The sequence below is a fragment of the Podarcis bocagei genome, assembly GCF_964188305.1.
Source record: "Podarcis bocagei genome assembly, chromosome: W".
NCBI classification, from domain to species: domain Eukaryota; kingdom Metazoa; phylum Chordata; class Lepidosauria; order Squamata; family Lacertidae; genus Podarcis; species Podarcis bocagei.
Genome location: NC_138131.1, coordinates 19082060 through 19107974, shown reverse-complemented (window position 1 = coordinate 19107974; position 25915 = coordinate 19082060). Strand labels below are relative to the sequence as shown.

Sequence of the window (25915 nt, the reverse complement as noted above, 5' to 3'; positions counted from 1 at the left end):
AGTTGTAGAGCTGAAAACTGACAGGCTGTTTATAAGCATCTAATGACCCTGCTTTGGGCATAAATAAAGTAAAACATCTATCAGGTCCTTAATGGTGTATGAGCTGCCTACGGTGAAAATGATTCAGTTAGTTTATTGGATCAAATTATTTACACAATTCTGTGAGTTTCTGTGAAATCAGCCTGTGTGATTACCATGTTAGTAGACAACATCCCTTTTGGTTAAAAAGAAGTGTATATACCAAGTACTGTTTTTCTGGGAGACACTCCAATGGCTGGTAGGGCAGAGGCAAGAGTAGATAGGGCCAATGCTTTAAGAATGTATTTTTGTATATGTATATCAAGGGATATTCCCATAGCAGTAGTCTTTGAGAGACTTTTATTTTTCTCAAGCACCACCATTTCTCTTAGTTCTGATATGCTGCAAAGAGCATAAGGAGAGGGGAGAAGTTCCTGCACCCTCTTACGCTGCCATCTTTCCCACTTTCAAATAAATAAAAGATTGGGTTATTTTGTGGGACTGTTTCCCAAGCCTCTTGGGTAGCCCAGAATAGTTCACTCATTCCTAATCTCTAGTTCAAATACAGGTGAAACTCGGAAAATTAGAATATCGTGGAAAAGTTCATTTATTTCAGTAATTCAACTTAAAAGATGAAACTAATATATGAGATAGACTCATGACATGCAAAGCGAGATATGTCAAGCCTTTATTTGTTATAATTGTGATGATCATGGCGTACAGCTGATGAAAACCCCAAATTAACAATCTCAGAAAATTAGAATATTAAATGAAATCAGCAAAACAAGGATTGCAAATAGAGCAATATTGGACCTCTGAGACATGAGACCGAGCAATGCAGAAGAGCTGAAGGCTGCTGTTGAAGCATCCTGGTCTTCCATAACACCTCAGCAGTGCCACAGGCTGATAGCATCCATTCCATGCCGCATTGAGGCAGTAATTGATGCAAAAGGGGCCCAGACCAAGGACTGAGTACATATGCATGCTTCTACTTCTCATCTCTTGTTCTTTAATTGTTGCTGCCTTTGCTTAACCCATTCCCTGAAAGTTTTACTCCTCCTCCCCTCCCTTGCTTTGGCAGAAAGCTGAGGATTACGGCTACAGGCAGTCTCTGATGGGCCGACTCTGCAGACACCTGAATGGGCAAATCCAAGAAAAACACAGTGACAGGCTTCCAGTCCTGTGCTTGAGGACTCAGTACAGGATGCACTCAGAGATCTGCCTCTTCCCTTCCAATTACATCTACGACCATGCCCTGAAAACTGACCGGTGTGTAGACATCTTACTAATTTTTTTACCTTGCCTCAAGGCAACAGGCATTTCATGAAAAGGTGACCTAAGTGTGGACATCGGTTCCATATTACCCTGGAATTTTGGCTGGTGGTCAGGGATGGTGGGGGTTGTATTCCAGCAACACCTGGAGGGTCCTGCTTTAGCTCATCATATCTGGTGTGTTTGTGTGAATGAATGTACTTGCTCTGACACTACTGGTGAGTACTTAGTTGAATGAAAATTCTGTGCATGATCATAGGCCTCAAACCTGACTCTTTCCAGCAACCTAATTTGATACTTTAAGTTTTTTCTTCCATTCTAACCACTTTCTTGTTCTTTCTTTTTTAATATACTGTATATTAAAAATGATGGTGTTAAATTCCATCCATGTACAATTAGATGTATTCAAGTCTCCAGGGCCAGATGAACTGCATCCAAGAGTATTAAAAGAACTGGCAGATGTGATCTCAGAACCACTGGCAGTCATCTTTGAGAATTCCTGGAGAACAGGCGAAGTCCCGGCAGACTGGAGGAGGGCAAATGTTGTCCCTATTTTCAAAAAGGGGGAAAGAAAGGACCCAAATAATTACCTCCCAGTCAGTCTGACATCAATACCAGGGAAGATTCTGGAGCAGATCATGAAGCAAACAGTCTGTGAGCACCTTGAAAGGAATGCTTTTATTACCAATAGTCAGCATGGATTTCTGAAAAATAAGTCATGTCAGACTAACCTGATCTCGTTTTTTGACAGAATTACAAGCCTGGTACATGAAGGGAATGCAGTGGATGTAGCCTACCTTGATTTCAGCAAGGCATTTGACAAGGTGCCCCATGATATTCTTGTAAAGAAGCTGGTAAAATGCGGTCTTGACTCTGCTACCACTCAGTGGATTTGTAACTGGCTGACTGACCGAACCCAAAGGGTGCTCATCAATGGTTCCTCTTCATCCTGGAGAAGAGTGACTAGTGGGGTGCCACAGGGTTCTGTCTTGGGCCCGGTCTTATTCAACATCTTTATCAACGACTTGGATGATGGACTCAAGGGCATCCTGATCAAATTTGCAGATGACACCAAACTGGGAGGGGTGGCTAACACCCCAGAGGACAGGATCACACTTCAAAATGACCTTGACAGATTATAGAACTGGGCCAAAACAAACAAGATGAATTTTAACAGGGAGAAATGTAAAGTATTGCACTTGGGCAAAAAAAATGAGAGGCACAAATACAAGATGGGGGACACCTGGCTTGAGAGCAGTACATGTGAAAAGGATCTAGGAGTCTTGGTTGACCACAAACTTGACATGAGCCAACAGTGTGACGTGGCAGCTAAAAAAGCCAATGCAATTCTGGGATGCATCAATAGGAGTATAGCATCTAGATCAAGGGAAGTAATAGTGCCACTGTATTCTGCTCTGGTCAGACCTCACCTGGAGCACTGTGTCCAGTTCTGGGCACCACAGTTCAAGAAGGACATTGACAAACTGGAACGTGTTTTCTTGTGTGTGTGTGTTTCTTTGTGGCTGATTAGCTGTTTTCCCTGTGTAAAGGTCAGAGGGGGCAGGGTTTCTGTTGAGGCAGGGGATTAGCTGTGGGAGGAGCTTATCAGAGTTTGCAGGGCAGCAGTTGAAGAAGGAGCAAAAAGGGTTTTCTTGTGTGTGTGTGTTTTTCTTTGTGGCTGATTAGCTGTTTTCCCTGTGTAAAGGTCAGAGGGGGCAGGGTTTCTGTTGAGGCAGGGGATTAGCTGTGGGAGGAGCTTATCAGAGTTTGCAGGGCAGCAGTTGAAGAAGGAGCAAAAAGGGTGTTCTTGTGTGTGTGTGTTTCTTTGTGGCTGATTAGCTGTTTTCCCTGTGTAAAGGTCAGAGGGGGCAGGGTTTCTGTTGAGGCCTAGCGGCACGGCCAGTTATACCCATCTTTTAGATTTAGGGGAGCTAGTCTCAAACGTTTGTTGGGGGAGACCTAGGTTTTTTTTTGTGGGGGAAGTTATTTGTCCTGTCTTCAAGCTTTTTATGATGGAGGACCTCTGTAGCCACCCCCAACGACACGATCTCAAGATGGAAGGGGAGGGAACAGCTGCAGTCGCCTGCGATTCCTGCGCAATGTTTGCCATCTTGCCAAAGGTTGCAGGCAGCTTTACCTGCAGCAATTGCATGTTGATTGTCCTTTTAAAAGACAAAGTCCAGCAACTGGAGGAACGTGTAGCTATGCTCCAAAGAATTAGAGAGCTGGAGCTCTTCTTGAAAGCAACAGAGCACACCGTCCCCACCAAGGAGGAGACAGGGGACTCCCCTGAGAAGGAGGCTAGTTCATCAACACAGGAGCCAGATATATGGAGAAACGTGACTCAAATAAGTAGGAGGCCCAGGGTTCACTCTGATTGTTTAGAAATACACAATCGCTTTGAGGTCCTCTCCCCTAGCATGGAAGACGAAGAGCAGACTCCACTTGAGGATCTCTCCCTCATTACAGCCGATCAGGTATATGAAGACGAGCAGCAAAGTCAGTCCTCAGGGAATGTGCAGGCGACCTTGGAACGGACAGCTCATGGAAGAACCCCGACCAACCCCAAGAGGAGGCGTGTAGTGGTGATAGGAGATTCCCTACTGAGGGGAACAGAAGCAGTGATCTGTGGGCCTGACAAGATGTCTCGGGAAGTGTGCTGTCTCCCCGGGGCTAAGATCCAAGATGTAACTGAACGACTGCAAGGAATCATAAAACCCACTGACAAATACCCCTTCCTCTTGGTTCATGTGGGAACCAATGACACTGCAAGCAATAGCCTCCAGAAGATCAAAAGAGACTACAAGGCTCTCGGCAGGAAATTGAAGCAACTAAATGCACAAATTGTCATCTCGTCTGTCCTCCCAGTTGAACGACGTGGCCCAGGGAGAGAGGGGAAAATAGTGGAAGTGAACAGCTGGCTTCGCAAATGGTGTAAACAGGAACGGTTTGGATTCTTAGATCACGGACTGCAGTTTCTTGAAGATGGACTTCTGGCAAGTGATGGGCTGCACCTCACAACGGTTGGAAGAAATGTTTTTGCCAAAAACCTCAGAAACCTCATCAGGAGGGCTTTAAACTGACTAATGTGGGGGAGGGAGACAGTGCTCCTGAAGGTAGGAGTCTATCAATTAATGAAGATGATCATCCAAATGTCATAGACCAAATGGAGCAAACAGCATGCGGACCTAGTGGTGGGAGGAAAAAATCCTTAAATAAGAGACACGGGGGAATGATTAATGGACTTCAATGTCTGTACACTAATGCGCAAAGCATGGGAAATAAACAAGATGAGCTTGAGCTCTTGGTACAGCAAACTAAATATGACATAATAGGCATCACTGAAACCTGGTGGGATAAGTCCCACGATTGGAATGTAATAATGGGGGGATACAATCTATTTCAGAGAAACAGACCAGACAAGAAAGGAGGAGGAGTGGCGTTATATGTCAGGGATGTGTATACCTGTGAAGAGATCCAAGATTTAGAACCTCAAAGCCAAAGTGAGAGCATTTGGGTCAAAATTAAGGGAGAGAAGAATAACCGAGACCTCATTGTGGGAGTTTACTATAGATCCCCAAGCCAAACGGAGGACATAGATGATATGGGAGTTGGAACTTAAGAGGTTAAGTTGTTCCCATGATGCCTCAGCATTCTGACGTCAGATTTGGAAGCTGGGAGGAGTTTTCCTGTCTGTTCCTCTCCGGTCGTTGAGAGAGAGAGAGGCAGTTCATAATGGCTGCGAGGAGTCCTGGAAATTTCTGAGAAAATGATGCAATAAAGAGCTGTAAATGGACATTACTGTGCTCTGTGTGTTTATCGAAAAACTAAGTGACAGTTTGCTGCTGTGTTTTACTCTGCTGAGGCTTGACAGAAAGAAGGAGCAGATCGCGCAGAGGAAGTGTGCCGGACCTGCCGAGGCTGCCATAAAGAGCTAATTGCGGATTATAAATCAATTAGCACGTCAAGGACTAATCAAAACATTTACAGGTTATGGACCCTAAATTACCGCTTGTAAAACTGTCACGAGAGGCTGCCGGAACGCTTTGAAGTTGCGTTCGGATGGCAGTGGAGTTGGCGAAATCGGAGGTCTGTATTTGAGGCAAGCAACTAGCTGAAAGACGCAAAGGTTTGCCTGTGCTGAATGTAGCAGAGCTGAGAGCAGCAGGAAATCGTTTCTCCACGGAGCAGGAGCCAGAGGAGCTGGTGCTTTTGTAAGTACAGCTTGGGGACCCTTGGGAGAACGGGAGAACATGGCAGATGGCCAGGAGGTGTTTCAAGCTCCGTTTGAACAGCTTGAGGAACTCACCACCCAGTCGTGGGAAATCTGGGTCAGAAGGGTGAGAGCCTGGTTTTGGGCAACTGGCTTGTGGGACGTAAGCAAGAAAGGGCCGTCCACAAGCGGACCGGCTGTTGCTGAAAGTGCGGGGCTGGTGGACAGAGATGCAGGAAAGCTGAAGTCTGTTTCTCTGGAGGAGAAGATGCAGAGGGAGAAAGCTGAGAGAGCTGAGATCTGCATGTTGAGAGCAGGTGTTCATGCTAATTTGCAACATCACCTGGAAGGCGTTGAATCTGCGTGTGAGGCCTGGCGAGTGCTGAAACGTCTGTGTGAAGACTCAGCAGGGGGCCAAGGGCAGATGAAAGCTGAAAGCCTAGAGATGGCTGGAGCCCCTGTTCCTGATGATTTAGCCTCAAGGAGTGCTAGTGAGCAAGTCGGGGGGGCGGAAAATTCCAAAGGCAAGTTTGAAAAGTTTTCCACTGTGCCTGCTGGAGTGGATTTCAGAGGGGGCGGATCTGACAAGGAGTGCTTTTCTGGAAGAAGGAGGGCCAGGCCAGCTGGGAGGAGCCCCAGGCAGTATTTTTCCACTGAAGTTCGTCGTTGCTACATTTGCAAGTCAGCTGATCACGTACGTCGAGACTGCCCACAGAAAGCGAGGGCAGCTGCACAGGAAGGGTTCAAGGACACTTTTCATGGGAACCAGGCGGGTTTCCATGGCAACCAGCCTGGGAGAGCAACCAGGCGTGGGACTGAGGCTGGTGGACGTGCCAGGTGCCAGGAAGAGACTTATCAGATCACGGCTAGTCTGGCGTTGGCTGAAGACAGCTGTGAGACAAGCCCAGAGCTAAGTTTTGTAATTGACTCTGCAGCTAATTGCAATTTGATTCCAGAGACACCTGCTGTCGAGAGGTGGAATTGCACGGCAATTCCGGCTGGGAAGACTGTTCTCTTTGCAAATGGACAGAAAAGAAATGTGACTAACGTTACAAATCTCTTTATGTCTATTTTACAGGAAACGTTGGAGTGTTGTACCGTTCCTGGGATGCACCACTGTCTTTTATCTGTGCCTTATTTACTGAAAAAGGGATTTAAGGTTTGTTTTCAGGATGATGTCTGCACGATCTCCAAAGGAGGGAGGATGCTTGCCAAGGTTAAAAAGGGGCAGAATGATCTTTTCATTCTTAAAACGTCTCTGGAGGGTGAGGGGAAGGTTGAGAAAGCACAAGCCCTGTGTGCTAAAATTCCCGCTCATGTGCAATGTGCCCATATCTGGCATGCTAGGACGGCTCATGGTTCTGTAGAAGAACTACAGACACTACCCGAGGTCGCTAACGGTTGCCACATTGTAGAATGTGGATGTGCGATGGATTGTGAAGCATGCAGACATGCAAAGGTAAAAGGGTGCAGTTACCCAAAAGTGGATAGGGTAACCGAAAAACTTTTTGAGCTGGTTCACATAGATCTGTGGGGTCCTGTAAAGGAACCAAGTCTGGGAGGGTCAAGGTTTCTGCTCACGATGCAGGATAATTTTACGCAGAATTCCTGGACCCATGGTCTCAAATCCAAGGATGATGCAGCACAGCTGATCAAAGGGTGGATTGAGGGGGTGGAACAAAGGTTTGCCACCAAAGTGCAAGCTGTCACAAGTGACAGAGGTGCTCAGTTTACAGGTTCTGCTTTGCAGAAGTTCTTTCGCAAGAAAGGGATACGTCACACAGTGACTCCACCCAATCAGAGGGGGGAGGCAGAGCTCCGATGTCAGGCTCTGGTCCAGACTGCAAAGGTGTTGCTGAAGGATTCTGGGTTGCCACCAAAGTTTTGGCTGGAGGCAATCAGGTATGTGAGCTTCACCTGGAATCGTACCTACAATTCCATGGTAGGTGACACACCGTTTAGGTTGTTACATGGCAGGAAACCCCAGATTCATTTTTTGCGTATGTTTGGGTCAGGTGCGTCTGTGCCAGTACCTGCTGATTTGCAGGGGCCAGATGGATCCAAGTTCCGGAAAATGATCTTCTGCGGGTATGAGCCAGAAGCACGTGCATGGAGGTTCGCATTTCCATCAGGTGATCAGAGTAAGTTACTGATCAGTAAGCACGCTGAGTTCTATGAGCAGGATAAAAAGTCACAAACTGCTGTCATGCGTGATGTGCTCTCAGAATGTCTTTCTGATTCAGAACAGGAAAATTCTGAGGGGGAGGAAGGAGAGGCTGAGTCTGATGATGACGATCAGGTCACTGACCAAAGTCAGGAACAGGAGGAGGTATCGGTAGTTTCTCCACAAGATGTTAGGAGAACACCCAAAAGCGAGCCCAGTTCTCCTGTGAGTGTAATGGAGAGGATTCGAAAACGCTTTAAATCAGAGGGGGAATCCCGTGATGCTGAGGACACACCTGCTGGTGATGGGGAAGCATCTGAGTTTGTGCCCAGAAGGTCTAGTCGCACAACAAAGGGCGTTCCACCTGAAAGATACCAGGCAACGTGTGCGTGGGCAAAATTCGCACAGTGTGATTCTGGGAGTGTGGAAAGGGTTCAACAGGTGCCTGGGAAAGATGCCGGGAAATGGCACAAGGCAAAGGGGAAGGTGTTGAACTCAAAAAAGGTCTTGTCAGAATGTGTGGCAGAGGGGGTATGGGAGTTGGAACTTAAGAGGTTAAGTTGTTCCCATGATGCCTCAGCATTCTGACGTCAGATTTGGAAGCTGGGAGGAGTTTTCCTGTCTGTTCCTCTCCGGTCGTTGAGAGAGAGAGAGGCAGTTCATAATGGCTGCGAGGAGTCCTGGAAATTTCTGAGAAAATGATGCAATAAAGAGCTGTAAATGGACATTACTGTGCTCTGTGTGTTTATCGAAAAACTAAGTGACAGTTTGCTGCTGTGTTTTACTCTGCTGAGGCTTGACAGAAAGAAGGAGCAGATCGCGCAGAGGAAGTGTGCCGGACCTGCCGAGGCTGCCATAAAGAGCTAATTGCGGATTATAAATCAATTAGCACGTCAAGGACTAATCAAAACATTTACAGATGATGCCTTCCTGGAACAGATGGCCAAGCATGCAAAAGGAAGGGAGATAGTAGTAATGGGGGACTTCAATTACCCGGATATTTGTTGGACGTCAAACTCAGCCAAGAGCATAAGGTCAAACAGATTCCTCACTGGCCTTGCAGACAACTTCATTGTCCAGAAAGTGGGAGAAGCAACAAGAGGAACAGCCATTTTAGATCTGGTCCTAACCAATGTTGATGACCTGGTTAGTGGGGTAGATGTGGATGGATCATTAGGCACGAGTGATCATGCTCTTCTGAAGTTTACTATACAGCGGAAAGGAGCAGCCAAGCATACTAGGACTCAATTTCTTGACTTTAAGAAAGCCGACTTCATAAAACTTAGGGAAGTGCTGGGTGAGATCCCATGGACAGCAATACTAAAAGGAAAGGGAGTTCGTGATGGCTGGGAGTTTGTTAAGAGGGAGATAGTGAAAGCACAACGTCAGGCAATACCAATGAGAGGGAAACATGGAAGGTGCCTAAAGAAGCCAGGGTGGCTATCTAAAGAACTTTTAACTGAATTTAGATTAAAAAAGGATGTGTACAAAAAATGGAAAAGGGGGGAAACCACCAAAGAGGAATTCAAACAAATAGCCAGCACGTCTAGACACAAAGTCAGAAAAGCTAAAGCACAGAATGAACTCAGGCTTGCTAGAGAGGTTAAAAGCAACAAAAAAGGCTTTTATGGGTATGTTCGTAGCAAAAGGAAGAACAAAGAAGCAGTGGGGTCACTCAGAGGAGAAGATGGTGAAATGCAAACAGGGGACACAGAAAGGGCTGAACTCCTCAATGCCTTCTTTGCCTCAGTCTTCTCTGATAAAGAAAACAATGCCCGACCTTAAGAATTTGGAGCAAATGATTCAGCAAAGGAAACACAGCCCAGAATAACTAAGGAGATAGTACAAGAATATTTGGCTAGTTTAGATGTATTCAAGTCTCCAGGGCCAGATGAACTGCATCCAAGGGTATTAAAAGAACTGGCAGATGTGATCTCAGAACCACTGGCAGTCATCTTCCTGGAGAACAGACGAAGTCCCGGCAGACTGGAGGAGGGCAATTGTTGTCCCTATTTTCAAGAAGGGGAAAAGAGAGGACCCAAATAATTACCGCCCAGGCAGTCTGACATCAATAGCAGGGAAGATTCTGGAGCAGATCATTAAGCAAACAGTCTGTGAGCACCTAGAAAGGAATGCTGTGATCACCAATAGTCAGCATGGATTTCTGAAAAATAAGTCATGTCAGACTAACCTGATCTCGTTTTTTGACAGAATTACAAGCCTGGTAGATGAAGGGAACACAGTGGATGTAGCCTACCTTGATTTCAGCAAGGCATTTGACAAGGTGCCCCATGATATTCTTGTAAAGAAGCTGGTAAAATGTGGTCTTGACTATGCTACCACTCAGTGGATTTGTAACTGGCTTACTGACCGAACCCAAAGGGTGCTCATCAATGGTTCCTCTTCATCCTGGAGAAGAGTGACTAGTGGGGTGCCACAGGGTTCTGTCTTGGGCCCGGTCTTATTCAACATCTTTATCAACGACTTGGATGATGGACTCAAGGGCATCCTGATCAAATTTGCAGATGACACCAAACTGGGAGGGGTGGCTAACACCCCAGAGGACAGGATCACACTTCAAAACGACCTTGACAGATTAGAGAACTGGGCAAAAACAAACAAGATGAATTTTAACAGGGAGAAATGTAAAGTATTGCACTTGGGCAAAAAAAATGAGAGGCACAAATACAAGATGGGTGACACCTGGCTTGAGAACAGTACATGTGAAAAGGAATAGCCAGCACGTCTAGACACAAAGTCAGAAAAGCTAAAGCACAGAATGAACTCAGGCTTGCTAGAGAGGTTAAAAGCAACAAAAAAGGCTTTTATGGGTATGTTCGTAGCAAAAGGAAGAACAAAGAAGCAGTGGGGTCACTCAGAGGAGAAGATGGTGAAATGCAAACAGGGGACACAGAAAGGGCTGAACTCCTCAATGCCTTCTTTGCCTCAGTCTTGGTTGACCACAAACTTGACATGAGCCAACAGTGTGACGCGGCAGCTAAAAAAGCCAATGCAATTCTGGGCTGCATCAATAGGAGTATAGCATCTAGATCAAGGGAAGTAATAGCACCACTGTATTCTGCTCTGGTCAGACCACACCTGGAGTACTGTGTCCAGCTCTGGGCACCACAATTCAAGAAGGCCACGGACAAAGTGGAACGTGTCCAGAGGAGGGCAACCAAAATGGTCAAAGGTCTGGAAACGATGCCTTATGAGGAACGGCTAAGGGAGCTGGGCATGTTTAGCCTGGAGAAGAGGAGGTTAAGGGGTGATATGATAGCCATGTTCAAATATATAAAAGGATGTCACATAGAGGAGGGAGAAAGGTTGTTTTCTGCTGCTCCAGAGAAGCGGACACGGAGCAATGGATCCAAACTACAAGAAAGAAGATTCCACCTAAACATTAGGAAGAACTTCCTGACAGTAAGAGCTGTTCGACAGTGGAATTTGCTGCCAAGGAGTGTGGTGGAGTCTCCTACTTTGGAGGTCTTTAAGCAGAGGCTTGACAACCATATGTCAGGAGTGCTCTGATGGTGCTTCCTGCTTGGCAGGGGGTTGGACTCGATGGCCCTTGTGGTCTCTTCCAACTCTATGATTCTATGATTCTATGATTCTAATTTTTAGTGAACGTTCCCTAATAGTTGCTGACAGAAATTTATATGGTGCTTTTGTCCATAAATTGTTCTGTTTAACCTCTTCAGTGTTTATATCCCAATTTAATTCCCACCAGCTTTTTAGATTTTGTTGGGGGCAAAATTGGTTCTCAATAAGTGTTTTGTATAAAAGGGAAATGCTATCTCTTATTACTATATTTTCATATTCTGTTAGTTTACTTGTAGCTTCATTTTTAATCTGTGTATTTGTAAGAAATGATCTCGGCTGATATCCTAACAACCATGAAATTTGATTATTTTCTAAACGTACTTGCATTTCTGCTATTGTAAGAGGTTGTATAAGCCTCTGGATTTTTCTGTATAAGCCTCTGGATTTTTTGCCCTTCCACTGCTATTCACTGAATATGTTTGTCATGCTGTTTGAATATTCCTCTTCATGTAGAAAACGATGACATCAGGGAGAACAGTTTCTGTCATCCCCCACACCACCTCCCTGACATGCGAGTTTTCTCTATGTGGGGAACATCATGTGAATGATTATGTGACGGATAGTGTTTCCTCCTGCAGTGAAGAATTGAGCAAATAGACCTCAGCACACTGCTTTTTAAAAGCTATTATGATTTCTCATTGCATTATAGGTGGACAGAAGAGAGCCGATTCTCTTTGGAATGGCCCTTCCTACCGTACCTCCTCTTTGATGTTTTGGATGGCCAGGAAGAACAGGAGAGCAAGTAAGTTTTTCATTTATTTGCTTTGTGAATTTGTAGTCGCACTTTTCAAAGTGGCTAACAGGAGTAAAATAAAGAAACAAAATTTAAAATCCCACATAAAGCCAACACTGTTTTTTATTAATTACATTTGTTAGCTGCTTTTTACACAAACAAATCTCTTTTTTATAATATTTTTATTAATTTTCACCAAAAGAAAAATAGATAAACATTTCAACTTAACAAATTTTCTCATTTTTGGACTTCCATCAGCCATTCTGACAATCATCCGAATTAAACTTTTTAGTTACACATTTCCTGAATTTCCTTTTGCCTTTTAACATACCCATCCACACCTGTTTTTCTTTCTTACAATATTTCTTAAGTTTTTACAGAGCTTCTTTAAATGCCACTAACGTTATTTCGTTATCACTTATACCTCCCCAATACTCGACTAATTTTCCCCAGTCCTCGATAAACTTTTGATCTCGTTTGTATCTGATCTTCCCTGTCATTTTATCAAGTTCTGCATAGTCCATCAGCTTCATTCTCCACTCCTCCAAAGTAGGTACTTGTTCCTGTTTCCATCTCTGGGCCAATAATATTCTTGCCGCTGTTACTGCATATTGGAAAAGTTTACAGTCCTTTCTGTTTATTTCATTTCCTATGATTCCTAAAAGAAAAGCCTCTGGTTTCTTAGCAAATGTATATTTCAACATTTTTTTCAATTCTTTATATATCAATTCCCAGAAGCTCTTCACTTTCTTACATTCCCACCACATATGGTAAAAAGTGCCATCCTTTTCTTTACATTTCCAACATTTCTTACATGTTTTATACATTTTTGCAAGTTTTACCGGTGTAATATACCATCTATAAATCATTTTCATAACATTTTCCTTTAACGCAGTACATGCGGTAAATTTAATGTTTTCATTCCATAGTTTAATCCAATCTTTAAATTGTATATTGTACCCAAAATCTCTGGCCCATTGTATCATAACAGATTTAACTTCTTCATCTTTTGTATGCCATTCCAACAATATCTTATACATTTTAGATAAGATCTTATATTCATTATTTATTATTTCTATTTGAAATTTTGAATCTTTCTCTGTATATCCATATTCTTTAAGATCCTTTTTAAACAATTCAGTTATTTGAAAATAATGCAACCAATCATATACATACTCTTTTACTTCTTCATAGGGTTTCATTTTCCATTTCCCCCCTTCCTTAACAATCAAATTTCCATATGTAATCCAATTCCTTCTCATATTGATTTTTTAAACACTCATAACCTCTAATGGAGATAACCAGTGCGGGATTTTTGGTTCGAGTAGGTTTTTATACCTATCCCATATTTCTATCAACGATCTTCGGAAAATGTGGTTCTCAAAACCTTTATGGATTTTCTTTTTTTCAAGCCATAAGTAGGCGTGCCACCCAAATCTGTTATCAAATCCTTCTATGTCTAACAACTCTGTATTTTCTAATTTTACCCATTTCTTTAACCAACAGAGACATGAGGCTTCATAATATAGAATCATAGAATCATAGAATCATAGAATCATAGAGTTGGAAGAGACCACAAGGGCCATCAAGTCCAACCCCCTGCCAAGCAGGAAACACCATCAGAGCACTCCTGACATATACCCATAAAAGCCTTTTTTGTTGCTTTTAACCTCTCTAGCAAGCCTGAGTTCATTCTGTGCTTTAGCTTTTCTGACTTTGTGTCTACACGTGCTGGCTATTTGTTTGAATTCCTCTTTGGTGGTTTCCCCCCTTTTCCATTTTTTGTACACATCCTATTTTAATCTTAACTCAGTTAAAAGTTCTTTAGATAGCCACCCTGGCTTCTTTAGGCACCTTCCATGTTTCCGTCTCATTGGTATTGCCTGACGTTGTGCTTTTACTATCTCCCTCTTAACAAACTCCCAGCCATCATGAACTTCCTTTCCTTTTAGTATTACTGTCCATGGTATCTCACCCAGCACTTCCCTAAGTTTTATATACCCTTATTTTTCGCTCTATAACATGCACCTGACCATAACACGCACATCGTTTTTAGAGGAGGAAAACGGGGGGGGGGGGATTCTGAATGAAACAGTGGATGTATCGTTTTTGTGCTTCATGCTGTGGCCACAGACATGTGATCTGATGGTGAATTTGGGGTGACCCAATGCAAAAATCCTGAGAATCCCTGTGGATTCATGCTTTGTAACCATGTTTTTGCACCATTGCAGCCCCAAGCAACAGTGGGTGCGTGATTTTTGGGGGGCAGGCTGTAGCCATGGACATGCTATGTGATCTGATGGTGAATTTGGGGTGACCCAATGCAAAGATCCTGAGGATCCATGTGGATCCATGCTTTGTAACCATGTTTTTGCACCATTGCAGCCCCAAGCAACAGTGGGTGCGTGATTTTTTGGGGGCAGGCTGTAGCCATGGACATGCTATGTGATCTGATGGTGAATTTGGGGTGACCCAATGCAAAGATCCTGAGGATCCATGTGGATCCATGCTTTGTAACCACATTTTTGCACCATTGTAGCCCCAGGCAACAGTGGGTGCGTGATTTTTGGGGGGCAGGCTGTAGCCATGGACATGCTATGTGATCTGATGGTGAATTTGGGGTGACCCAATGCAAAGATCCTGAGGATCCATGTGGATCCATGCTTTGTAACCACATTTTTGCACCATTGTAGCCCCAGGCAACAGTGGGTGCATGATTTTTGGGGGGCAGGCTATAGCCATAGACATGCTATGTGATCTGATGGTGAATTTGGGGTGACCCAATGCAGAGATCCTGAGGATCCATGTGGATCCATGCTTTGTAGCTGCATTTTAAGTGGGGAGGGAAGAAAAACACAGAAGGGACAAGGAGCATAAAAATGCAGGAGAGGGATTTAACGGGAGGGAGGAAAGAAAAGCAAAAGTCCCCCCACCCAAGCCAGCCCTCTCTCCACCTGCATGTTTTCTGGCTGCCTGCGAGGAGCAGGGAGAGGAATTAGAAGGAAGGACGCTCTGCTTTCCCCTCTGCTTGCCTGGGGATTTGCCTGCTCTTTGTTCCGTTTGAGCAAACACAGCAACGAAACAGAGAAGGGTGGGCAGTAAGACCCTGAGGCAGAATGCAGGAAAGCAGCAACTTCCTCTTTTCAGGTTTGCCTTCTCCGACACGCGATTTGATTTTTTACTGATTTTTGTTCCTGCGCTTGCCCTAGTCGGCTCCAGGGACCACACATTCGCTCAATAACACGCACAGACATTCCCCCTTCCTTTTTAGGAGAAAAAAATCTGCGTGTTATAGAGAGAAAAATATGGTAGTTTCAAGTCTGGCAGGGCGAAGCCTCCTCTTTCTTTAGCATCTGTTAATAACTTAAACTGAATTCTTGGCTTCTTACCCTGCCAGATATACCTTGAAATTACTCTTTGCCACTCTTTGAAGGTCACAGTCCCCTTGATTATTGGAATTGTCTGAAACAAAAATAACAATTTTGGCAGCACGCTCATCTTTATAGATGAAATCCTTCCCCACAACGATAACTTCATTCGTCCCCACACCTCCAGATCTTTCTTTATTCCGTTCCACACTGGTAAATAGTTATTCTGGTACAAATCAATATTCTTTTGGGTTATCCAAATACCCAAATATTTCACCTTCTTCACCACTTCTATACCCGTTTGTTGTTGCATTGTTCCTATCGTATCTTGATCCATATTCTTAGCAATTATTTTAGTCTTTTTCTTATTCAATATAAATCCTGCCACTTGACCAAATCTTTCCACCTCTATAAGTATATTTTTAACACTTTCCAAAGGTTCTTCCACCGTTAAGACCAGATCATTGGCAAAGGCTTTAACCTTATATTCATTCCGGCCTACTGCCACCCCTTTTATTACCTCATTTTCCCTTACAGCTTTTAGAAAGACTTCCAGGACCATGATGAATAACAGTGGCGAAAGTGGACACCCTTGTCTTGTACCCTTGGTTATCCCTATTTCTTCCATAATCACATTGTTAACAATCAATTTAGCCTTCTGTTCAGTATATATTGCCTTTATATATACACAAACAAATCTCAAAGCAACTTAACAGATAAAAACAATGAAAACTTAAAACACAATGTGTAATTTCATACACTTCTATCATGTCGCCTGTTTTCTAAAGTAAAAAGTCCCAAATGCTGCCACCTTTCCTCATAGGGGAGTCACTCCATCCCCCTCATCATTTGGGCTGCCCTTTTCCTGAACCTTTTCCTTTTTGAGGAGGCGACCAAAACTCTACATAGTATTCCAAATGCAGTCTCACTGTAGATTTGTGTAACTGCATTGTGATGTTGGCAGTTTTATTTTTCATTCCTTTCCTAATGTTTCCTAGCCACACACTGGCCATCTAATCCAGCCCTCAGAAAAAGCTAAAGAGCCCTGCTTAGCCCCCCACCCCAAGGGTCCCTCTCTCATCCTAGAGTAAGGAGCTCATGGCTGGTCTGCAATCTCTTTTTTTTTATAATAATTTTTATTGCATCTTTTTCCAAATTACAGATAAAACAGAAAAAAGAAAGAACATAGAAGGTAGAAAGAAAGAAAAAGAGAAAATCACAACCATTTCAACAACTTATTTCAGATTTCTATCGGACTTCCCCACATCTCCCACATAATGCATTCTTGACAATAAAGTTATCAGCAAGTTATAACCTTGTTTCATGTGTTTCTTTGTACTTTCAATTGCAGTTTAAGTTTAAATCTCTTGTTTTCCAATTACTCTAAGAATATAACATATTATCATTTTTACCCATTTAAACTTTTGATTCTTTCATAAATATTATCCAATTTCATATATAATCCACTTTCGTTGCTGGGGCTAACATTTCAAGTCATACGGCATCTTAAGATTCATATAACTTATAATACTTTTGCAAATAGTCCTTAAATTTTTTCCAATCCTCCTCCATTGCTTCTTCTCCCAAATCTCGGATCCTTGCAGTCATCTCAGCTAGTTCCATGTAGTTCATCAATTGCGTCTGCCAGTCCTCCAGTGTGGGCAAATCTTGAGTCTTCCAATGCTTGGCAATAAGAATTCTTGCTGCTGTAGTAGCATACATAAAAAAAGTTCTATCCTTCTTTAGCACCTTCTGGCCGACAATGCCCAGAAGAAAGGCCTCCGGTTTCTTGGGGAAGGTGTATTTAAACACCTTTTTTAACTCGTTATAGATCATTTCCCAGAAGGCCTTCAATCTTGGACAAGTCCACCAAAGGTGAAAGAATGTCCCCTCAGCTTCCTTACACTTCCAACATTTATTGTGGTTCGAGGACCCGACCCCGGTGAAGTGAAATGAAGACACAAGGACACGTGATATAAGGTTAATGGGCTAGAGAAAGGCCACAACTTTATTGGTTACAGCATTTGAAAAGGTATTGGCTTAGGCATTGGATCGAAACAATTGGGTTCTTCACCAGTAGGTGGAGCCTGTCGATGCTGATCCGACTATAGGCTCACCCCTGCTGTCACCGAGGGTCGTGCCAAGGCCTCCCGCCAAGCAGGCATCGGACGGAATACACGACCCCCAGATTCCTTTAACGGAATACCCCTAAAAATTGAAGGCATAGGCGATGGCCACACCTAGCACTTCCACACAGCGCAACACATTATTCCAATGCCTAACCTACCCACCAATACCACAAAAAAGAAAAAAGTTGTGACGATTGCTACGAGGTAGGCGAAAAAACCAATTAGCCTAGTGCCAAATGGAAAAACTCCTACCAGGCCCCCCAGCCAACCAGGGCGACCAACCTAAGGTCCATAGCAAGGCCGAAAAACCTGAGCCCTAACTAAAGGGAGTGGAGGGTGGGTGACTCGTGAGGGGCGAAGGCAGGAAGAATGAGGCCGGGCGAAGGCTGGCGCTGCAGCAAAATGCTGCTGAACACGCCCCCACCGTGGCCCCCGGTTGGATGGCCACCGGGGGGGCGTGAGCGCCAGCCAGGTGAGTGGGCAGCAGGGGGCCATGCCCCCTGCTAGCCGGAGCTCGAGCCCCGACCACAACCCCTCCCCTCCCCTTCGGGGAGGAGAGTCTTTATCGGACAAATGGTATATCTTAGCCAGCTTGACCGGGGTCATGTACCACCTGTATACCATTTTCATAATATTTTCTTTCAGAGCATTACATGCAGTAAACTTCATACCGGTGGTCCATAACCTCTCCCAATCTTCAGACATGATATTATAACCAATGTCCTGAGCCCATTTTATCATAGCTGATTTAACTGTCTCATCCTGAGTGTTCCATTTAAGCAGCAAGTTATACATTCTCGATAGTAACTTGGTCTTTGGTTCTAACAACTCTGTCTCAAGTTTCGATTTTTCCACCTGGAATCCTGTTTTTTTGTCTAGCTTAAAGACCTCATTAATTTGGGCATAGTGTAACCAATCTTGCACCTTACCTTTTAGTTTTTCAAAGCTCTGCAACCTCCAATTACCTCCAATGTTTTCTATTATTTCCCAATACTTCGGCCAGCAGGCCTCCATACTGGGTTTTTTCCGAGCCTTGGCCTCTATTGGTGATATCCACCTCGGAGTTTTGCTTTCCAATAAGTCTTTGTATTTTTTCCAGACCATAAATATTGCTTTTCTGACAATATGGTTTTTAAACATTCCATATGTTTTTGCCTTGTCATACCACAAATATGCATGCCAACCTAACGAGTTATTAAAGCCTTCCAGATCTAGGACATCAGTGTTTTCTAACAGAATCCAATCTTTCATCCAGCAGAAGGCCGCAGCTTCATAATATAACCTTAAGTCCGGCAGGGCAAACCCCCCTCTCTCCTTTGCATCAGTTAGTATTTTAAACTTTATTCGGGGCTTTTTGCCCTGCCAGACAAATTTAGAGATATCCTTCTGCCACTTTCCAAAACAATCCACTCTGTCCACAATCTGCAAGGCTTGAAACAAAAACAACATTTTTGGCAAAACGTTCATTTTTATAGCTGCAATTCGGCCTAACAAGGATAGTTTCAATCTTGACCAAATTTCTAGATCTTTTTTCACTTCTGACCAACATTTCTCATAATTATCTTTAAATAAATTCAAGTTCTTGGAAGAAAGATTGACCCCCAGGTATTTCACTTTTTTAACAATATTTAGTTCTGTTTCCTTCTGAAACCCCTCTGTTTCAGTAGCTGTCAAGTTTTTCCCTAACACCTTAGTTTTTTGTTTGTTCAGCTTAAAACCCGCCACCCGACCAAATTTCTGAATCAATTCCAAAACTCTTTTTGTACTAGATTCTGGCTCCTGTAATGTTAAGACCAAGTCATCTGCAAATGCTTTCAGTTTATATTGTTTCGCTCCGACCCGTATTCCTTGTACCTGCCGATCCTTCCTTATCATGTTCAGCAAAACCTCCAGGACTAAAATAAACAGTAAAGGGGAAAGGGGGCACCCCTGACGTGTTCCTTTTTCAATATGGAGTTCTTCTGTCACCACATTGTTCACTATCAACTTAGCTTTTTGTTCTGAATAGATTGCTTCTATTCCATTCTCAAACCCCCTTCCCACTCCCATAAATGTTGTCAAAGGCCTTCTCCGCATCAATAAAAATTAACACTGCTTTAGTGTTAATATTTGTTTGTAAAAGTTCCAGAATATCGATAATATTCCTAGTGTTATCAAACAAATGTCTACCTGGGAGAAAGCCAGCTTGGTCCTTATGGATTACTTCGTTTAATACTTTTTTGAATCTATTAGCCAAAATATCAGCAAATATTTTGTAATCCACGTTTAGGAGTGAGATGGGACGGTAGTTCTTAAGTTGAGTCTTTTCAGTTTCCACTTTAGGTATCAGTGTGATGAATGCTTCTTTCCACGTATCTGGTGCCCTCCCTCCCCCCATAATCTGGTTGCAAACCTCCATTAACGGTTGTATCAAGTAGTCTTTTAACATCCTGTAGTACTTGGAGGTAAGTCCATCCGGGCCTGGAGATTTGCCTAGCTGCATATTCTGAATGGCATCCTCGATTTCCTGTTGTGTTATTTTACAATTCAAGATTGATCTCTTCTCCAAAGATAGTTCTGGTAGGCCATTGTCTTTCAAGAATTGTTCTATCTCGGCTACTTCCTCGGACCCTTGTGTATACAGTTTTTTAAAATATTTCTGGAAACACTTTCTAATTTCTCCCGGTTTCTGAATATTTTTCCCTTCAACTTCTAGATTGGTAACATAATTTAATTTTTGTCTCTTTTTCAACTGCCAAGCTAGCAGTTTCCCACATTTATTCGCAGATTCAAAAGATCTTTGTTTCATTTGTTTGATTTTCCATTCCACTTCTTGGTTGATCAATTTCGTATATTGTGACTGGTGGAATTTAATTTCTCTTAGAATCTCTTTTGATTTTGGATTCAGTCTTAATTTTTTCTCTCCATCTCTTATCTTCTCTAATATCTTATCCTTTTTTCCATTCCAGAGTTTTTTCTTGATCGTATTCTGTTGTATCAGAAACCCTCTCATTACAGCTTTACTTGCGTCCCAGATTGTTCTCTTTTCCACCGAGGTGTTCAAATTGATTTCAAAATAGTCCTTTAAAGTTTTTTGGGCCTTCTTTACAATCTCTTGATCTCTTAGTAGGTTGTCATTCATTTTCCATCTGAAGGAATCGGCAGTAGTAAATCTCATTTCCATTTTCAGAGCGTTGTGGTCGGAGCAAGTCTTTGGGCAGATTTCTACTCTTGTAGTCTTAGGTGCCAGCCCTCTAGTTGTCCAAATTTGGTCGATTCATGTCCATGACAGGTGGGCCTCAGAAAAGAAGGTTCCTTCTTTGCCTAGGGGGTTTCTCGTCCTCCATAAATCAATCAAATCCATATTGTCGGTTAGTTCGAATAAAGTTTTTGGTAGTCTTCCATCCTTGGTCAGGTTCTGGTTGTGTGACTTATCCATATAGGTAGAGACGACCCCATTCATGTCTCCCATCATAATAATGTTAGAATAGTCCAGATAGTCCAGTAATGTCTCATGTAGCTTCTTGTAAAATTCTGATTTCCCCTCGTTTGGTGCGTAGATTCCTAATATCAAAACTTTTTCGCCTTGGATTTGTATTTCAATTGCCAGGATTCTTCCTTGTTCATCTTTAAACAAAAATTTTGGTGATAAATTCTCCTTTGCGTAGATCACCACGCCTCTCTTTTTAACTCTGTCTGATGAAATAAATTCTTGGCCTAGTCTTTTGTTTATTAACACCTTCCTATGGAGCCTGGTCACGTGGGTTTCTTGCAGACAGATTATGTCCAAATGTTCTTTCTTCAAAATATGAAAAATCCTTTTACGTTTTTCCGGGGAATTTGCGCCATTAATGTTCCAACTATACAGCTGTAGAGACATCCTGTATCAATCTGTTGTTGCTCTTTATGGGGCGTCTTCTTTTTTTATCCAAATCCGAGGGTGCTGGCTCTTTTCCAGACTCTGGTGGAGGCCAAAGGGCTGCTACTCCTTTCTGCAGGTCTTCTCCGTGATCGTGTAGAAACTTCTGGCTGTCCTCTTTCATGGCTGGTCTGCAATCTCTTACCATCCCCACCCTGAGCTATGAGAGTTGGGAGTCCCAACAAAAGGTGCACCACCCCTGATTTAGTCCTGAACTCTATTGTAGGACAGGAATGGGGAAACCTGTTTCCCTCCCAGAGGTGCTGTTATAAACCCAGATTGTTGCTGGACTACAGGTATATGGTGTCATCCCTGCTACATTTGAAAGGTCTGCTGTGTGGTGTGGAACTCTGGCTTGGTGGACAATTTGGGTAACTTGTTGTTGTTGTTGTTTAGTCGTGTCCGACTCTTCGTGACCCCATGGACCAGAGCACGCCAGGCACTCCTGTCTTCCACTGCCTCCCGCAGTTTGGTCAAACTCATGTTCGTAGCTTCAAGAACACTGTCCAGCCATCTCGTCCTCTGTCGTCCCCTTCTCCTTGTGCCCTCCATCTTTCCCAACATCAGGGTCTTTTCCAGGGAGTCTTCTCTTCTCATGAGGTGGCCAAAGTATTGGAGCCTCAGCTTCACGATCTGATCTTTGGGTAACTTACTTGCCACAGATTGATTTGATCAAGAACATAAGAAGAGCTTGCTTGCTGGATCAGCCCAGAATCCCATCAAATCCCACATCCTGTCCTCACAGTCAGCAACCAGATGTCCCAATGGGAAGGCTGCAGCAATCATGATCTGGTGTTTTCCCACTTTCCACCACAATAAGAGCATGTGGCAGCTTTTGTGGCCATGTTCTCCTTAGCTGTTGGTGGGTGGGCACACTTAAGAGTTTTTTAAAAAGCTAAGATTGAAGCAATCTTTGAGGTCATCTAGCACTGTTCAGGGCACAAATATAAGATGGGGGACACCATCTTATATTACTAACAAGACATTGTTAGTAGTATGTGTCTTAGTAGATCACAAGCTTAACATGAGTCAGCAGTGTGATGCAGCAGCAAAAAAATATAATGATCTTCTAAGCTGCATCAACAGAAGTCTAGTGTCCAGATCAAGGAAAGTAATAGTACCACTCTATTCTGCCTTGGTCAGACCACACCTGGAATATGATGTCTCGTACTGGGCACCACAATTTAAGAAGGGTGATGACAAGCTGGAACGTGCAGAGCAGGGTGACCAAGAAGATCAAGGGTCTGGAAACCAAGTTTTATGAGGAACCATTGAGGGAATTTGGTATGTTTAGCCTGGTAAAGAGGAGACTGAGAGGAGATATGACCCTCATCTCCAAATATTTCAAGGGCTGTCCCATGGAGGATGGAGCAAGCTTGTTTTCTCCTTCTCTGGAGGGAAGGACTCAAACCAATGGCTTCAGGTTACAATAAAGGAGACTCCAACTATATACCTGGAAGAACTTTATGACAGTAAGAGCTGCTTGACAATGAAATGGACTCCCTCAGGCGACTGTGGACTCTCCTTCCTTGCAGGATTTTAAGCAGAGGTTGGATGGCCATCTGTCATGAGTGCTTTAGTTGGAATTCCTGCATTGCAGGGGGGTTGGACTAGATTACCCTTGGGGTCCCTTCCAACTCTACAGTTCTTTGAGTGTATGTCCCAAAAGAACCTGTCAGGGAACTGACATCGGAGCAGAGGGGAGAAGCGAGGCTCCCGGACTCTGCAGGAGAGGGGAAGAGTAAGGGAAGAGAGAGAACGTCATCTGGGGAAGGAAGTTCAGGTGACACCAGGAAGAAGGGAGAGGCAGAGAGCAGCTCGGAGGTGAGGCTCCGAGACTCTTCCAGTGAAGTCAGTGAGGAGGGTGGAGGACCACCACTCGGCACGCCCACTCTGCGCAGAAGGCTTCCGCGCAGAGAGGCGAGGCGGAGGTTGTCCGTCAAGGAATTCTTATGCTGGAGGAAATTTAGGAGACGCCCACTCACGGATTCTGCTAGCGACTGAGCAGCAGCGCCAAGGCTGCTCAGTCAGGGAAAGACACAACCAACCCTAAGCTGTTTGGAACAGCTAGAGGTTTACACACAAGCAACCCCAATTCCCGTGACAGAACCCTAAGAGAGAGAATCTGTGATAACTTTTAAAATGAGGCACACATCCAAATACAAGGCCTTCAGCTCATCCCTTTCTCCCTCCCCTTCTATTTCTTTCTTGTTCAGTTCCTTCATTAATCTCCAGGAAGTTAAGCTGGTAATAGAATTAATGAAGTTAATTAAGAGCAAAAAGAGAGACATCAGCTTTCGCAACATTGGGATCATCACCCCATGCAGTGCTCAGAAAAGAAGGATCCTGAGCCAGCTGGAGAAAGAATTTGGAGAAAATAGGTAAGAATTTCACAAGCCTTGAACGGCATTAAAATCCCTTTAACTGGGCCTCTTGATTCAGCAGAGTGTCAGTCAAGTTACTGGAGGTGAAGTTTACTCTCAATTGAATCATGATTAAGTTGTTGAAATACTGCATTCAGTGTGCAATAGGCTCTCCAGATGCTGCTGGACTTCAGCTCCCATCAGTCCCAGGCAGTATGGCCTGTTGGCAGCGATGATGCGGGATACCGTCCAGCATCATCTGGAGGACCATGGGTTTCTCATTCCTGGTGTACAAAAGCACTGTAAGTATCCCCCCTGTCTTCCTCCAAAAGTGATGTCGCTTGTGAGGCCTTGCATGCTGCTGCAGTACATCCCAAGCAAATGAGACTACGCTTGTGCGTAGTCATCCCTTGTTAGCCTTATCTCTCACTTCCCTGAACTTATTATTTAATGAAATAAAAACTTCCCTCTGTTGTTTCCCTGTTGCTAAAATGTACGGTACATTGTTGGTTCCCTGGGGCAGGGATCTTCCTTATTTGTTGATGGTAGTCGGTAAAGCGTCTGTATACTGATAGCTCAGCACAATATCCCTGTGGGATGTAATCCATTGGTGCAGTCAAATGCAACATTCCTTATTTCCCTAGCGTGGGCACAGGCAGGGGGACATCCAGTCAGGGTAACGTCCTCTTCCACTGGTGTGGAGCATCCCTCCCCTGCATGTGACCTAGGAGATGGGCATCGCTCTGGCTGACTCCATAAAAGTGCCGAGTCATGCAGCCATTTTCTCAGTCTTGTTTGTCTTGCTTCACTTGCTTTCTATTCTCTTGTTTATCTTTTATAAACAAACAAACACAACAAACATAAATCATAGCCTTATTGAAAATTACACTTATTAACTTTGTTAAGTGACTTCCTCGCTTCCCCTTGGTTGAATTTCATTGCATGTCCTTTTAACGGTTTTCCAAATACCAATTCTTATGAAATTTAACTTCAACATTAACATCCTTAGATCCTAACCTTATGGAATTAAACATATTAATTCATCACTTAACATAAATAAAATCCTAAGCCAATCAAGTATCTGTAAGCTGTTTTCAGTTAATTTAACTTAACAAATTTAACTAGATAATCATTAAATTTAATCCACTCTTCCTGATACTCCTCCTCCTTCTGGTCGCAGACTCTTCCGGTTAGGTTGGCTAGCTCCGAAAAATCCATCATCTTCATCTGCCATTCTTCTATCATTGGTAATTCTTGGGTTTTCCACTTTTTAGCTAACAAAATACGAGCAGCAGTTGTGGCATACAAAAATAATTTAACATCTTTCTTGGGCAATTCCAAACCTGTTATTCCAAGAAGAAAGGCCTCTGGTTTCTTTATAAATGTATATTTCAACATTTTTTTCAATTCATTATAAATCTTTTCCCAGAAGTCTTTCACCTTGGGACAGGTCCACCACATATGATAAAAGGTTCCTTTCTTTTCTTTACATTTCCAACATATATTGTCACAATTATGATATATCTTTGCTAATTTTACAGGAGTCAAATACCATCTATACATCATTTTCATTATATTTTCCTTTACATGCGGTGAACTTGACCCCTTTCTTCCATAATCTTTCCCAGTCCTCAAACATTATATTATTTTCTTCATCTCTTGCCCAATCTATCACCACAGATTTAACTTGTTCATCTTTTGTGTGCCACTCCAACAATAGCTTGTACATTTTAGATAAATTTTTATCTTTAGTATCCAACAACTCGGTCTCCAACTTAGATTTTTCATAAGCAAAACCATTTTTCTTATCCAATTTATACAATTCATTGATCTGGTGGTAATGTAACCAGTTTAGCTTATCTTTAACTTGATCAAATGGTTTTAATTTGTAACCTCCTTCTTCTATTAATAAATCATAATATCTCAACCATTTGGTGTCCATATTTAGTTTTTTCTGGGCCTTTGCCTTCATTGGTGAAAGCCATCTGGGCGTCTTTCTTTCTAAGAGTTCTTTATATTTTATACAAACATTATACAACGATTTCCGAATTGCATGGTTTTTAAATGCATTATGGGCCTTTACCTTGTCATACCATAAATATGCATGCCAACCGAACACATTGTTGAATCCCTCCAAATCTAATAGATCTGTGT

General features: G+C 43.2%; 1 long non-coding RNA gene across 1 annotated transcript; it reads left to right on the top strand.

Annotated features, from left to right (window-relative positions):
* Positions 1 to 1229: 1229 nt before the first annotated feature.
* Positions 1230 to 23885, top strand: LOC308577868. The gene is made up of 3 exons (XR_014003735.1): positions 1230 to 1287; positions 11920 to 12012; positions 23615 to 23885. It is a non-coding gene; the product is annotated as an uncharacterized lncRNA (long non-coding RNA).
* Positions 23886 to 25915: the final 2030 nt, after the last annotated feature.